The sequence below is a fragment of the Scyliorhinus torazame genome, chromosome 22 (genome assembly GCF_047496885.1).
Source record: "Scyliorhinus torazame isolate Kashiwa2021f chromosome 22, sScyTor2.1, whole genome shotgun sequence".
Classification (NCBI taxonomy): domain Eukaryota; kingdom Metazoa; phylum Chordata; class Chondrichthyes; order Carcharhiniformes; family Scyliorhinidae; genus Scyliorhinus; species Scyliorhinus torazame.
In genome coordinates, this window is record NC_092728.1 from 18,750,208 (window position 1) to 18,767,429 (window position 17,222).

Genomic DNA, 17,222 nt, shown 5'->3' on the forward strand with positions numbered 1-17,222 from the left:
CAACTGTCCAACTCGTTATGATAGAGTGTTTGAAGCGACACATGACACGGAAGAGTCAGAAGAGGAAAAAGATAGTGACCAGAAAGAAGGCATTGTCCTATTGACAAGCAGTTTTACGCCGGTAATGAGGGTGTTGGTTGCAGAATCCTTCAACTGTGCTGTATTGGACAGTGGCTGCACATCTACTGTGTGTGGAATTGACTGGTTAAAATGTTACCTGGGCCCTTTGAATGCTGAAAATCGTAACAAGGTTAAGGAATTTGAAAGTTCCATAAGTTTCAGGTTTGGGGATGATAATACTCTGAAGTCGCTGAAAGGAGTGGTGATCCCTTGCAATATTGCCGGAGTGAATCATTTCATTAGCACGGATGTTGTATCAAGTGAGATACCTTTGCTTCTGAGCAGACCGTCGATGAAGAAAGCACACATGAAACTGGATATGGAACAGGATAAGGCAACAGTTTTTGGAAAGTCGGTGGATTTACAATTTACACAGTCGGGATACTATTGTATTCCATTACTGACAAATAATATTTCAAGTAGAGTGGTTAAGGATGTGTTAATGGCAGTTGAAAATGGGACTTTAGCTGATAAAAAGCTTGTGGTATTGAAACTGCATAGGCAATTTGCACATCCGTCTCCTCGGAGGCTGAAAAATGTATTAAAGGATGCAGGGGTAAGGGATGATGACTATACTAAACTGATAGAACAGGTTAGTGACTGCTGTGAAGTTTGTAGGAAGTACAGAAGGACACCAGCACGACCGATAGTAACCCTACCTTTGGCCAGGGATTTTAACAACATTGTGGCCATGGACCTTAAGATCTGGGATAAAGCAAATAATATATTTATTTTGCATTTTGTAGATTTAGCAACCAGATTTAGTCAATCAACGATTGTACGAAGTAAAGAAAAGAGAGTAATTCTGGATCAAATTGTGGAAAAATGGATAGGGACAGGAATGGGTCCACTGGCAAAATTCCTTACGGACAAGGGGGGAGAATTTTCTAATGATGAGTTTAGGGATATGTATGAAAACATGAATATCAGAGTTATGAATACGGCTGCAGAAAGCCCATTTGGTAATGGTGTCTGTGAAATAAATCATGCTGTCATCGATGGATGGCATGCTTCGGAAAATTTTGGCAGATCGACCAAATTGCAGGCTAAATTCAGCTTTCGCATGGGCAGTACATGCAAAGAATTCATTGCAGATGGTTGGGGGCTATAGTCCTTATCAATTAGTGTTTGGTAGAAATCCTAACATTCCGTCCATTTTGGATGACCAGCCTCCAGCTTGGGAGGGGACTACAATTAGCTCTGCTTTTGCTGAACATTTAAATGCATTACATAGCAGTAGAAAATATTTTTTGGAAGCAGAAGTCTCTGAAAGAATTTGCAGAGCTTTAAGACATAACATACAGCCATCAGATGCCGTTTTTCAGCAAGGAGGCATGGTATACTATAAGAGAGACAATTCTAATGAATGGAAAGGCCCAGGGAAGATCATAGGCATAGATGGCAAAACAATTATTTTGCAACATGGTAATCAAACTGTTAGGGTACATTCATCAAGGATAATGGGTACAGATTACAAATTTTCAAACTTAGACAGAGCAGACAGACATGACGAGGAACCAGAGTCATCTGGTACGCATGTTACAGAACTATGAGGACCAATTAACCGATATAGACAGGGTTTCTGTGGAGGAACACAACACTTCTGATGAATTAGAACAGGCCATTTTTCTGAAAGGGCAACTGCCAAAAGTTGGTACAAAAGTGACATACTTGCCTGAAGGGTCTAGTCAATGGAAGGATGCAACTGTTATTAGTAGAGCAGGGAAGGCCACTGGAAAGTATAAACATTGGTTGAACATACAGCATTCAGGGGAAGGAGTCAAGACAATGGATTGGGAAAACAAAGTTCAAAAATGGAGGGCACAGAAATGCAGTGCCAGTTCAGATAGTACATTGGATAGTGAACAGGTCCGCAGGAAAAGGTCGAGAACTGTTGAAAGGACATCCCACAGCAGAAGGGAAAGATCAAGCAGTAGCAGTACAGAACGAGATACCAGGCGGGAGAGGGACGTAGTTTATCAAGATCTCGGAACATGAGTAAGACTACGAATACTAATAGGAGTAGAAGCCCACATGCACGTGAGATTTTGGTGGCTTCAAAATAAATTAGATGAAAAAGTTATCAAAGAAGCTAAACAGCAAGAATTGCATAGTTGGAGTGAATTTGGGGTATACACAGAAGTACCGGATAGGGGACAAAGAGCTCTGTCCCACAGATGGATTTACACTGAAAAGGTTCTTCCGGATTGAACTTATAAGGCAAAGGCCAGGCTTGTGGCAAGGGGATTTGAAGAAAGCTTAGAAGATCAGGATTTAAGGGTAGATTCAACTCCAGCAGGAAAGGTTATTTTAAAGATCTTCTTGGCTCCATTAGCCACAAAGGCATGGGAATGCAAATCTATCGATATAAAAGCTGCCTTTTTGCAGGGGCTCCAGAGAGACATTTTTCTCTGTCCTAAAGAAGCAGCTAACATAGAAGGGGTACTCTGGAAGTTGAACAAATGTGTATATGGATTAAATGATGCATCTAGAGTCTGGTATTTTTCGGTAAGGTCAGTTTTGTTAAAGTTAGGCTGTTGCCAGTTGAAAGCAGATCCTGCAATGTTTTACTGGCACTGTAAAGGAAATCTTTCTGGCGTTTTTATGATGCATGTCGATGATTTTTTGTGGGGTGGGACTAGTGATTTTGAAGCTATTGTAATCTCTGGTTTGAGGAAAGAATTCACGGTTGGAAGTCAGGCTTCCGGTGCATTTAAATATATTGGACTGGAAATTGGACAGACTAAGTTAGGGGCAGCTTTACGTCAGCAATCTTATTTGGAAAGCATTAGCCCAATAGCAATTAGTCGTGGCCGAGTTTCACAAAAAGACACAATGGTTTCAAAGATAGAAAAAGAGCAACTGCGAAGTTTAATTGGACAACTGAACTGGTTAGGTAGACAGACTAGACTGGACGTGAGTTTTGATGTCTTAGAGTTGAGTACAAAAATGAATGATCCCAAAGTGGAAGACATAATAAGAGCAAATAAAACGTTGGCCAAACTAAAAATGCAGGTGTGTGTTTTGAAGTTCCCGGTTTTAGGTGACCTTAGGCACTTGAAATTCATAGCTTATAGAGATGCGTCCTACGCAAATTTATGTGATGGTGTTTCAAGCGCAGGAGGTTTTATAATTTTCTTTTTGGGGAACAATGGTAAATGTTGCCCGCTTGTGTGGGAAACAAAGAAAATAAGGAGAGTGGTAAAAAGCACTTTGGCTGCTGAGACATTAAGCCTTGTAGAGGCGGTGGATATGGCCTTTTATATAAGTATGATATTGACAGAAATTTTGGGATTAGGGGATTTGGGTAATATACCTGTTGACTGTCACATTGACAATAAATCCCTGTGGGAAAATGTGCACGCTACAAAAAGTGTCAATGAAAAGAGGTTACGGATAGACATCGCAAGTTTGAAGCAGATGTTGGACAGAGGGGAAATAACAAAAATTAAATGGGTCGACAGGAGCTATCAACTGTCAGACTGTTTTACGAAAAGAGGGGCGAGTTCACAGAAACTTTTGGATATTGTTAATGAAGGGCGCTTGTTTCAGTGACTGTTTTTTTTTTTCTTTCTCGTCCAAACAAAAAAAAAGGGGGGGGAAAATCATGTGTGTGTTTTTGAGTTTCTTGACATTTTGTTTTCACCTAATTTTTTTTTCTCCAAGGAAGGGGAGACTGTTGAGTAATGGGTTAAGAGACATTGCAATTAGTTGTCTCATTTATGTTAAGTATCCATTAATTGACACTGATATGTAAAGGGGCTTCAGGTGGCCTCTGTCAGGTGATGTATAGTGAGAGTTTTGGGCAAAGGCTGTTGGAAGGAAATAAATGTGTGTTTGTGATAAAGGAACAGAACTTTAGACTCTTCATATCACAGCAACTAAAACGTCTAACATCCCACACCAATGATCTTACAACCTCAACCTAGGTACCGTAATACCCCGAATACCAACTACCACATTCACCCCCTGTTAAAAAAAAGAGTCCAGCGGGGGTGGTGGTCCCGCGTCATACAGTGGTAGAGGTTATGGTGGTACCCGTCGGTGGTACAGTGTTTTGCCTTATTACATGTCACAATTATTTACAGTATTCATTTTACATGTACATATCAGAATGAAGCAAGTAGTCGATCGGGGGCCCTGGACGGCCTCTGTGATCGTTGCAGTTTCGGCGGTGATGCAGGCGCCGGCTCGGGCATCCGTGCCTCCGCGAGCGTGACTTCTGCTTTTTCGGTAGCTTCATCACCCTTGGGTGGGGCCAGTGGAAGAACCGATCCACCTGGGAAGGGGGCAGCCATGGGGTGCGCCGGTGGGAGGGAGGGTGGGGTAGGTGGGGGGGGGGTGTGGGTGGGGATCCAACGGGCGCCAGGTCCCGTAGGGAGACCATATCCTGCCGGCTGTCGGGGTACGCCACTGAGGGTTAGCGTGAAGGAGGTGGACCCTCTCTACCAATGGGTCCGACTTGTGCGCCCACACATGTTTGCGGAGCAGAATGGGTCCAGGAGCTGCCAGCCAGGTTGGGAGCGAGGTCCCGGAGGAGGACTTCCTAGGGAAGACAAGGAGACGTTCATGAGGTTTTGTTTGTCATGGTACACAGTGGTGATCGGATGGAGTGGACTGCATCGGGAAGGACCTCGTGCCAGCGGGAGACATTTCTGGACCGTAGGGCCAGTAGGACGGTCTTCCAGACCGTTCCGTTCTCCCTCTCTACCCGTCCGTTTCCCCGGGGGTTATAACTGGTCGTCCTGCTCGAGGCGATGCCCTTGCTGAGCAGGAACTGACGCAGTTCATCGCTCATGAAGGAGGGCCCCTATCGCAGTGGATGTAGGCGGGGAAACCGAACAGGGTAAAGATACTGTGGAGGGCTTTTATGACGGTGGCTGCGGTCATGTCGGGGCAGGGGAAGACGAATGGGAACCGGGAGTATTCGTCAATCACGTTCAGGAAGTACGTGTTGCGGTCGGTGGAGGGGAGAGGCCCTTTGAAGTCCATACTGAGGCGTTCAAAGGGAATGGAAGCCTTTATCAGGTGCGCTTTCTCTGGCCGGTAGACGTGCGGCTTGCACTCCGCGCAGATTTGGCAGTCCCTGGTGGCGGTCCTGACCTCCTCGAGGGAGTAGGGCAGGTTGCGGGTCTTGATAAAATGGAAGAATCGAATGACCCCCGGGTGGCAGAGGTCCTCGTGGAGGGCCCGGAGTCGGTTCACTTGTGCGTTGGCACATGTGCCGCGGGATAGGGTCATCAGGAGGCTCGTTTAGCTTCCCAGGACGGTACAAGATCTCATAGTTGTAGGTGGAGAGCTCGATCCTCCACCGCAGGATCTTATCATTATTTATCTTGCCCCGCTGTGCATTATCGAACATGAAAACTACCGACCGTTGGTCAGTGAGGAGAGTGAATCCCCTGCCAGCCAGGCAATGCCTCCAGTGCCGCACAGCTTCTACTCTGCCTTCCATTTCAACGGAGGAATGACGAATTTCTGAAGCATGGAGGGTGCGTGAGAAGAAGGCCACGGGCCTGCCCGCTTGGTTGAGGGTGGCTGCCAGAGCTACGTCAAATGTGTCGCTCTTGACTTGGAAGGGAAGGGATTCATCGATTGCCTGCATGTCCGCCTTTATGCGGATGAAGGCCTGGCGGGCCTCTGCCGACAGGGGGAAAACCGAGGATTGGATTAGTGGGCGGGGCTTGTCCGCATAATTGGGACCCACTGGGGGTAATATGAAAAAAATCCCAGGCAGCGTTTCAGGGCCTTGGAGCAGTGGGGGAGGGGAAACTCCATGAGGGGGCGCATACGTTTGGGATCTGGGCCTATAACTCCATCATGCACTACGTAGCCGAGGATGGCTAGACGGTCGGTGCTGAACACGCATTTGTCCTTGTTGTAGGTTAGATTAAGGATTTTTGCGGTCTGGAAGAATTTGCGGAGGTTGGTGTCATGATCCTGCTGGTCGTGGCCGCAGATGGTGACGTTGTCGAGGTATGGGAACGTGGCCCGCAAACTGTACCGGTCAACCATTCGGTCCATCTCCCGTTGGACGACCGAGACTCCATTTGTGACACCGAAGGGAACCCTTAGGAAGTGGTAGAGCCGCCCGTCTGCTTCGAATACAGTTTACTTGCGGTCGCCCGGGCGGATGGGGAGCTGGTGGTAGGCGGATTTGAGGTCCACCGTGGAAAAGACTGTCTTAATTTCCATCATGTATATAATGGGATGCAGACAGGCAGTGATTGACACATAGGATGACCAGTAAGCATACAACACAGCACAGCCAATCACCAGACAGGACACCACCACTGTAAAGCCAGAGGGCACTAGGTTTCCCGCTCTCTCGGGACCCTACTGAGACAGTCAGAGTCCACGAACTAGCACAGTGTAAACACCATGCGGTAGCTAGTAAGTCTGGTCAGGCTACTACAAGGTCACCAGTCAGTTCAGTATAGTGTCGACCCACAGTTAAATATGTACAGCAGTTCATCTCGTTGAATAAAACAGTGTTGAACATTTTCTTGTGTTAGACGTCTGTTTCTAACTTCCCTGCATCGAGTGCAGTCCACATCGAACCAACCTGCCTAACACATCAAAGACCTTGTATTGTGCAATCTGATTGACCAAATCAGGTATGCGGGGGAGAGGGTACACGTCGAGCTGCGTATACCTGTTGATGGTCTGGCTATAATCGATGACCATCCTGTGCTTCTCCCCGGTCTTTACAACCACTACTTGAGCTCTCCAGGGGCTGTTGCCAGCCTCTATAATACCTTCCTTCAGTAACCGCTGGACTTCTGACCGAATGAAGGTCCGGTCCTGGGCACTGTACCGTCTGCTCCTGGTGGCGACGGGTTTGCAATCCGGGGTGAGGTTGGCCAAAAGGGAAGGCGGGTCGACCTTGAGGGTCGCGAGGCTGCAGACAGTGAGGGGGGGTACAGGGCCGCCGAATTTAAAGGTTAAGCTCTGGAGGTTGCATTGGAAGTCCAATCCCAGGAACGTGGCAACGCAGAGGTGAGGGAGGACGTAGAGTCGGAAATTTTTTAATTCTCTTCCCTGGACCGTGAGGTTCGCTACGCAGAACCCCTTGATCTCTACAGAGTGAGACACGGGGGCCAGGGAGATGTTTTGGTTAACTGGGTGGATGGGAGGAGAACAGCGCCTTACCGTGTTGGGGTGTATAAAGCTCTCTGTGCTCCCGGAGTCGATCAGGCAGGATGTTTTGCGCCCGTTGATGAGCACGGTCGTCGTCGCGGTCGAGAGCAGCACGGTAGCATTGTGGATAGCGCAATTGCTTCACAGCTCCATGGTCCCAGGTTTGATTCCGGCTTGGGTCACTGTCTGTGCGGAGTCTGCACGTCCTCCCCGTGTCTGCGTGGGTTTCCTCCGGGTGCTCCGGTTTCCTCCCACAGTCCAAAGATGTGCGGGTTAGGTGAATTGGCCAATGATAAATTGCCCTTAATGTCCAAATTGCCCTTGGTGTTGGGTGGAGGTGTTGAGTTTGGGTATGGTGCTCTTTCCAAGAGCCGGTGCAGACTCAAAGGGCCGAATGGCCTCCTTCTGCACTGTAAATTCAATGATAATCTATGATTAATCTAGGACAAAGGTTCGGCACAACATCGTGGGCCGAAGGGCCTGTTCTGTGCTGTATTTTCTATGTTCTATGTTCTATGAGAGCGTTCGGGGCCGAGACTGGTCCAGGGTCACCGAGGCGAGTCGTGGTAAAAGTTGAAGATTTTCCTCGGGCGGTGTGTGGTCACCCGAATCGGGGTCCTGAGACGCCAGCCAAGATGGCGGCACCCATGCATCGCACGCGGTCCCTGGGGAACAGGATGGCGGCGCCCGCGGCCCGCACGTGGCCCGTGGAGACAGTTGTGCTGGCGGCCCCGGTTCGCCCCCGGAGACAGCGGCGACCGCCCGGGCCTGGCATACCGCCACGAGATGACCCTTTTTGCCACAACCTTTGCAGGTGGAGGAGCGGACCGGGCAGCGCTGCCGGGGGTGCTTGGCCCCCCCGGGGCTGCCTGGTAGCCGTGCGGCACAGGCTTGTGGGGGGGGATGGGGGATGCATCGGGGTCGGCCGCGGGTGGGTTCTATGCTGCCCAAGGGGCTGCCGCACGGTTGGGGACGTACGCGCGGGCGTTTCGGGAAGCCACATCCAGGGAGCTAGCAAGGACCCGTGCCTCCTTGAGACCAAGTGTCGCTTTCTCCAGCAGCCGCTGACGGATTTGGGAAGACAGCATACCTGCAACGAAAGCGTCCCGGATGTAAAGTTCTGTGTGGTCGCTGGCTGAAACTTGCGAGCAGTTACAGTTCCTACCTAGTTAGAGGAGCGCGCTGTAGAATTCATCCAGTGATTCCCCCGGGATTTGTCGCCTTGTCGCGAGCAGATGTCAGACGTAGACCTGGTTTACTGGGCGTATATAGTGTCCTTTCAACAGGGCCATCGCGGCCTCGAAATCGTCCGCATCCTCGATGAGGATGTAGATCTCGGGACTCACCCTCGAGTGGAGAACTTGCATCTTCTGGTCCTCCGTGGATGCAGTCGTGGCCGTCCTGAGGTACCCTGAGGCACGCCAGCCAGTGTTTGAAGGTTGCCGCTGAGTTTGCCGCGTGGGGCCGTGTTGCAGACACTCCGGCTTGATTCGGAGCTCCATTCTTTTAAATCTAGTCCAGTAAATTGATGCTCGATCAATAACTCCAGTAGCGCGATTGGAAGACAATGGAAGGCTTTATTGTACTAGATGTTTCCCCCAGCAGCACAGGTACAGAATGCAGCTGCTAGGGAAACACAGGCTCTTATACTCCGCCTTACTGGGCGGAACCAGCAGGCAGGCTTCACCAATGATCTTCCTGTCTCAGGTATCTCCCACACCAATGATCTTACAGCCTCAACCTAGGTACCGTAATACCCCTAATACCGACACTCACAGGATCTTCAACGATCCCACTCAAAGGGCACAGGGATAACTTTCTGGGTTAAGGCCATAATTCGGAAGCAGCACCTCCGACAGTGCGGTGCTCCCTCAGCACTGACCCTCCGACAGTGCGGCGCTCCCTCAGCACTGACCCTCCGACAGTGCGGCGCTCCCTCAGCACTGACCCTCCGACAGTGCGGCGCTCCCTCAGCACTGACCCTCCGACAGTGCGGCGCTCCCTCAGCACTGACACTCCGACAGTGCGGAGCTCCCTCAGTACTGACCCTCCGACAGTGTGGCGCTCCCTCAGCACTGACCCTCCGACAGTGCGGCGCTCCCTCAGCACTGACCCGCCGACAGTGCGGCGCTCCCTCAGCACTGACGCTCCGACAGTGCAGCGCTCCCTCAGCACTGACCCTCCGACAGTGCAGCGCTCCCTCAGCACTGACCCTCCGACAGTGCGGAGCTCCCTCAGTACTGACCCTCCAACAGTGCGGCACTCCCTCAGCACTGACCCTCCGACAGTGCGGCGCTTCCTCAGCACTGACCCTCCGACAGTGCGGCGCTCCCTCAGCACTGACCCTCCGACAGTGCAGCGCTCCCTCAGCACTGACCCTCCGACAGTGCAGCGCTCCCTCAGCACTGACCCTCCGACAGTGCGGAGCTCCCTCAGTACTGACCCTCCAACAGTGCGGCACTCCCTCAGCACTGACCCTCCGACAGTGCGGCGCTTCCTCAGCACTGACCCTCCGACAGTGCGGCGCTCCCTCAGCACTGACCCTCCGACAGTGCAGCGCTCCCTCAGCACTGACCCTCCGACAGTGCGGTGCTCCCTCAGCACTGACCCTCTGACAGTGCAGCGCTCCCTCAGCACTGACCCTCCGACAGTGTGGCACTCCCTCAGCACTGACCCTCCGACAGTGCGGCGCTCCCTCAGCACTGACCCTCCAACAGTGCAGCGCTCCGACAGTGCAGCGCTCCCTCAACACTGACCCTCCGACAGTGCAGCGCTCACTCAGCACTGACCCTCCGACAGTGCGGCGCTCCCTCAGCACTGACCCTCCGACAGTGCGGCACTCCCTCAGCACTGACCCTCTGATAGTGCAGCGCTCCCTCAGCACTGACCCTCCGACAGTGCGGCACTCCCTCAGCACTGACCCTCCGTCAGTGCGGCGCTCCCTCAGCACTGACCCGCCGACAGTGCAGCGCTCCCTCAGCACTGACCCTCCGACAATGCAGCGCTCCCTCAACACTGACCCTCCTACAGTGCGGCGCTCTCTCAGCACTGACCCTCCGACAGTGCAGCGCTCCGACAGTGCAGCGTTCCCTCAGCACTGACCCTCCGACTGTGCGGCACTCCCTCAGCACTGACCCTCCAACAGTGCGGCGCTCCCTCAGCACTGACCCTCCGACAGTGCGGCGCTCCCTCAGCACTGACCCTCCGACAGTGCAGCGCTCCCTCAGCACTGACCCTCCAACAGTGCGGCGCTCCCTCAGCACTGACCCTCCGACAGTGCGGCGCTCCCTCAGCACTGACCCTCCGACAGTGCGGCGCTCCCTCAGCACTGACCCTCCGACAGTGTGGTGCTCCCTCAGCACTGACCCTCCGACATTGCGGTGCTCCCTCAACACTGACCCTTCGACAGTGCGGCGCTCCCTCAGCACTGACCCTCCGACAGTGCGGCGCTTCCCCAGCACTGACCCTCCGACAGTGAGGCGCTCCCTCTGCACTGACCCTCTGACAGTGCGGCACTCCCTCAGCACTGACCCTCCGACAGTGCGGCGCTCCCTCAGCACTGACCCTCTGACAGTGCGGCGCTCCCTCAGCACTGACCCTCCGACAGTGCGGCGCTCCCTCAGCACTGACCCTCTGACAGTGCGGCGCTCCCTCAGCACTGACCCTCCGACAGTGCAGCGCTCCCTCAGCACTGACCCTCCGACAGTGCGGCGCTCCCTCAGCAGTGACCCTCCGACAGTGCGGCGCTCCCTCAGCACTGACCCTCCGACAGTGCGGCGCTCCCTCAGCACTGGCCCTCTGACAGTGCGGCGCTCCCTCAACACTGACCCTTCGACAGTGCGACGCTCTCTCAGCACTGACCCTCCGACAGTGCGGCGCTCCCTCAGCACTGACCCTCTGACAGTGCGGCGCTCCCTCAACACTGACCCTTCAACAGTGCGGCGCTCCCTCAGCACTGACCCTCCGACAGTGCGGCGCTCCCTCAGCACTGACCCTCTGACAGTGCGGCGCTCCCTCAACACTGACCCTTCGACAGTGCGACGCTCTCTCAGCACTGACCCTCCGACAGTGCGGCGCTCCCTCAGCACTGACCCTCTGACAGTGCGGCGCTCCCTCAACACTGACCCTTCGACAGTGCGGCGCTCCCTCAGCACTGACCCTCCGACAGTGTGGCGCTCCCTCAGCACTGACCTTCTGACAGTGCGGCGCTCCCTCAACACTGACCCTTCAACAGTGCGGCGCTCCCTCAGCACTGACCCTCCGACAGTGCGGCGCTCCCTCAGCACTGACCCTCCGACAGTGCGGCGCTTCCTCAGCACTGACCCTCCGACAGTGTGGCGCTCCCTCTGCACTGACCCTCTGACAGTGCGGCACTCCCTCAGCACTGACCCTCCGACAGTGCGGCGCTCCCTCAGCACTGACCCTCTGACAGTGCGGCACTCCCTCAGCACTGACCCTCCGACAGTGCAGCGCTCCCGCAGCACTGACCCTCTGACAGTGCAGCGCTCCCTCAGCACTGACCCTCCGACAGTGCGGCGCTCCCTCAGCACTGACCCTCTGACAGTGCGGCGCTCCCTCAACACTGACCCTTCGACAGTGCGACGCTCTCTCAGCACTGACCCTCCGACAGTGCGGCGCTCCCTCAGCACTGACCTTCTGACAGTGCGGCGCTCCCTCAACACTGACCCTTCAACAGTGCGGCGCTCCCTCAGCACTGACCCTCCGACAGTGCGGCGCTCCCTCAGCACTGACCCTCCGACAGTGCAGCGCTCCCTCAGCACTGACCCTCCGACAGTGCGGTGCTCCCTCAGCACTGACCCTCTGACAGTGCAGCGCTCCCTCAGCACTGACCCTCCGACAGTGTGGCACTCCCTCAGCACTGACCCTCCGACAGTGCGGCGCTCCCTCAGCACTGACCCTCCAACAGTGCAGCGCTCCGACAGTGCAGCGCTCCCTCAACACTGACCCTCCGACAGTGCAGCGCTCACTCAGCACTGACCCTCCGACAGTGCGGCGCTCCCTCAGCACTGACCCTCCGACAGTGCGGCACTCCCTCAGCACTGACCCTCTGATAGTGCAGCGCTCCCTCAGCACTGACCCTCCGACAGTGCGGCACTCCCTCAGCACTGACCCTCCGTCAGTGCGGCGCTCCCTCAGCACTGACCCGCCGACAGTGCAGCGCTCCCTCAGCACTGACCCTCCGACAATGCAGCGCTCCCTCAACACTGACCCTCCTACAGTGCGGCGCTCTCTCAGCACTGACCCTCCGACAGTGCAGCGCTCCGACAGTGCAGCGTTCCCTCAGCACTGACCCTCCGACAGTGCGGCGCTCCCTCAGCACTGACCCTCCGACAGTGCAGCGCTCCCTCAGCACTGACCCTCCAACAGTGCGGCGCTCCCTCAGCACTGACCCTCCGACAGTGCGGCGCTCCCTCAGCACTGACCCTCCGACAGTGCAGCGCTCCCTCAGCACTGACCCTCCAACAGTGCGGCGCTCCCTCAGCACTGACCCTCCGACAGTGCGGCGCTCCCTCAGCACTGACCCTCCGACAGTGCAGCGCTCCCTCAGCACTGACCCTCCAACAGTGCGGCGCTCCCTCAGCACTGACCCTCCGACAGTGCAGCGCTCCCTCAACACTGACCCTCCGACAGTGCGGCGCTCCCTCAGCACTGACCCTCTGACAGTGCAGCGTTCCCTCAGCACTGACCCTCCGACAGTGCAGCGCTCCCTCAGCACTGACCCTCCGACAGTGTGGCGCTCCCTCAGCACTGACCCTCCGACAGTGCAGCGCTCCCTCAGCACTGACCCTCCGACAGTGCAGCACTCCCTCAGCACTGACCCTCCGACAGTGCGGCGCTCCCTCAGCACTGACCCTCCGACAGTGCGGCGCTCCCTCAGCACTGACCCTCCGACAGTGTGGTGCTCCCTCAGCACTGACCCTCCGACATTGCGGTGCTCCCTCAACACTGACCCTTCGACAGTGCGGCGCTCCCTCAGCACTGACCCTCCGACAGTGCGGCGCTTCCCCAGCACTGACCCTCCGACAGTGAGGCGCTCCCTCTGCACTGACCCTCTGACAGTGCGGCACTCCCTCAGCACTGACCCTCCGACAGTGCGGCGCTCCCTCAGCACTGACCCTCTGACAGTGCGGCGCTCCCTCAGCACTGACCCTCCGACAGTGCGGCGCTCCCTCAGCACTGACCCTCTGACAGTGCGGCGCTCCCTCAGCACTGACCCTCCGACAGTGCAGCGCTCCCTCAGCACTGACCCTCCGACAGTGCTGCGCTCCCTCAGCAGTGACCCTCCGACAGTGCGGCGCTCCCTCAGCACTGACCCTCCGACAGTGCGGCGCTCCCTCAGCACTGACCCTCTGACAGTGCGGCGCTCCCTCAACACTGACCCTTCGACAGTGCGACGCTCTCTCAGCACTGACCCTCCGACAGTGCGGCGCTCCCTCAGCACTGACCCTCTGACAGTGCGGCGCTCCCTCAACACTGACCCTTCAACAGTGCGGCGCTCCCTCAGCACTGACCCTCCGACAGTGCGGCGCTCCCTCAGCACTGACCCTCTGACAGTGCGGCGCTCCCTCAACACTGACCCTTCGACAGTGCGACGCTCTCTCAGCACTGACCCTCCGACAGTGCGGCGCTCCCTCAGCACTGACCCTCTGACAGTGCGGCGCTCCCTCAAAACTGACCCTTCGACAGTGCGGCGCTCCCTCAGCACTGACCCTCCGACAGTGTGGCGCTCCCTCAGCACTGACCCTCTGACAGTGCGGCGCTCCCTCAACACTGACCCTTCAACAGTGCGGCGCTCCCTCAGCACTGACCCTCCGACAGTGCGGCGCTCCCTCAGCACTGACCCTCCGACAGTGCGGCGCTTCCCCAGCACTGACCCTCCGACAGTGAGGCGCTCACTCTGCACTGACCCTCTGACAGTGCGGCACTCCCTCAGCACTGACCCTCCGACAGTGCGGCGCTCCCTCAGCACTGACCCTCTGACAGTGCGGCACTCCCTCAGCACTGACCCTCCGACAGTGCAGCGCTCCCGCAGCACTGACCCTCTGACAGTGCAGCGCTCCCTCAGCACTGACCCTCCGACAGTGCGGCGCTCCCTCAGCACTGACCCTCTGACAGTGCGGCGCTCCCTCAACACTGACCCTTCGACAGTGCGACGCTCTCTCAGCACTGACCCTCCGACAGTGCGGCGCTCCCTCAGCACTGACCCTCTGACAGTGCGGCGCTCCCTCAACACTGACCCTTCAACAGTGCGGCGCTCCCTCAGCACTGACCCTCCGACAGTGCGGCGCTCCCTCAGCACTGACCCTCTGACAGTGCGACGCTCCCTCAACACTGACCCTTCGACAGTGCGACGCTCTCTCAGCACTGACCCTCCGACAGTGCGGCGCTCCCTCAGCACTGACCCTTCGACAGTGCGGCGCTCCCTCAGCACTGACCCTCCGACAGTGTGGCGCTCCCTCAGCACTGACCCTCTGACAGTGCAGCGCTCCCTCAACACTGACCCTTCAACAGTGCGGCGCTCCCTCAGCACTGACCCTCCGACAGTGCAACGCTCCCTCAGCACTGACCCTCCGACAGTGCGGCGCTCCCTCAGCACTGACCCTCCGACAGTGCGGCGCTTCCCCAGCACTGACCCTCCGACAGTGAGGCGCTCCCTCTGCACTGACCCTCTGACAGTGCGGCACTCCCTCAGCACTGACCCTCCGACAGTGCGGCGCTCCCTCAGCACTGACCCTCTGACAGTGCGGCACTCCCTCAGCACTGACCCTCCGACAGTGCAGCGCTCCCGCAGCACTGACCCTCTGACAGTGCAGCGCTCCCTCAGCACTGACCCTCCGACAGTGCGGCGCTCCCTCAGCACTGACCCTCTGACAGTGCGGCGCTCCCTCAACACTGACCCTTCGACAGTGCGACGCTCTCTCAGCACTGACCCTCCGACAGTGCGGCGCTCCCTCAGCACTGACCCTCTGACAGTGCGGCGCTCCCTCAACACTGACCCTTCAACAGTGCGGCGCTCCCTCAGCACTGACCCTCCGACAGTGCGGCGCTCCCTCAGCACTGACCCTCTGACAGTGCGACGCTCCCTCAACACTGACCCTTCGACAGTGCGACGCTCTCTCAGCACTGACCCTCCGACAGTGCGGCGCTCCCTCAGCACTGACCCTCTGACAGTGCCGCGCTCCCTCAACACTGACCCTTCGACAGTGCGGCGCTCCCTCAGCACTGACCCTCCGACAGTGTGGCGCTCCCTCAGCACTGACCCTCTGACAGTGCAGCGCTCCCTCAACACTGACCCTTCAACAGTGCGGCGCTCCCTCAGCACTGACCCTCCGACAGTGCAACGCTCCCTCAGCACTGACCCTCTGACAGTGCAGCGCTCCCTCAGCACTGACCCTCCGACAGTGCAGCGCTCCCTCAGCACTGACCCTCCGACAATTATCCAATCAGCAATGAGGAAGACGATGTGGCCATTGTCACAATAATGTGTTATGGGCTCGGTTTTAAAAACTCCAAAGTATTATGGAGTTCACCTGACCTGTAATGTTTTGTTGAATATGACTAGTGTTATGTGAGAGCACCTTTAAGAAATGGGTGATTATAAATGGGTGTGTATATAAATATCTGTAGTGAGAGTACCTTTAAGAAATGGGTGTTTACTACTGCAGTGATGTCAGAGAGTGGGTGGAGCTGGGCTGTCTGTCAACTTTTTACTTTTGTTTTAGGCTGTTTGCTGCGGGATGTGTTTTAGTTTCGTTTTCAGTGTTGGAGCTGAAGCCAGACAGAGCAGGTGTACTGTTGATCTCTCTGCCATGAAAAGACTATCTCTTGATCATTTGGTGAATTCAGAATTATAAATGTTCTCAGTAGTGAATATAAACCTAATGTGCTTCTGTTAAAGGTTGTTTCTTCTGTCTTCTGGATGTTGTTTATTAAGGATTACCTAGTGTTGTATTCTTTGGGGGTTGTATTTGAATTGATGGTTGCTAAGCTGTTCACTGTATGTTTTAAAAAGGTTAACTTGAGTTCATAGAATAAACATTGTTTTGCTTTAAAAAATACTTTTCCATTTCTGCTGTCCCACACCTGTAGAGTGGGCCGTGTGCTCCCCACACCACAATCTATTAAAGTTGTGGGTCAGGTGAACTCCATGATACATTTTGGGGTTCTCTAAACCCTGACCCATAACACGAGGATGAGGACAAGAGCCTTTCAGGTGTGATTCAATTGTCTTCCTAGACATTTTAATCAAAATATACTTTATTCTAAGAACTTATTTAACATTTATATATCAACGAACAGCAAGAACCTTTATCAATTACAAACATAGATACCCCACAGCTATAGTAATCTATGTATAACACTTAATGAATTCCCCCCTAACTGTTCCAATTCAAAAACAAAATCCCGTAAACCAAAAAAACCCTTTCTCACTTGAATAAGACTGGCTTTGCCTGAGATTCTGACCCCATCTGACCAGCAGATTTAAACCCTTCCGGGAAGCAAACTGCATCTTTTCAGTTGCAAAAACAGCAGGTAGCGACAATCAATGTTTTTTTAAAAACTGGAACAGGTATTTTAAATGAAAATAGAAAGATAGGATAAAACAAGTCTGTTCTCTGTCTGGGTCTACAGCAGCCAAATGTGAAAGTGAAACTAAGAAAAAGTCAGAGCCACAGCCCAGCTCCACCCACAAAATGACATCACTGAAGCCATGTGATAAGCCAAAAACCTTTCCTAAAGGACACTGTCATGACAAATGGGAGATTAAAGATTGAGCAAACCCAGCCTCTTCCTCGAGAAAAGAGATGGCTGAGGGAGAGCCTAAAGGTAGGGGAGGCAGAAATTAGAGGGCATAGGTTTGAGGTGAGGGGGGGGGGAGATACAAAATGGTCCAGACAGTTAGACAGTTATATGGGTAAGATGGTTATAGAGAGACATGG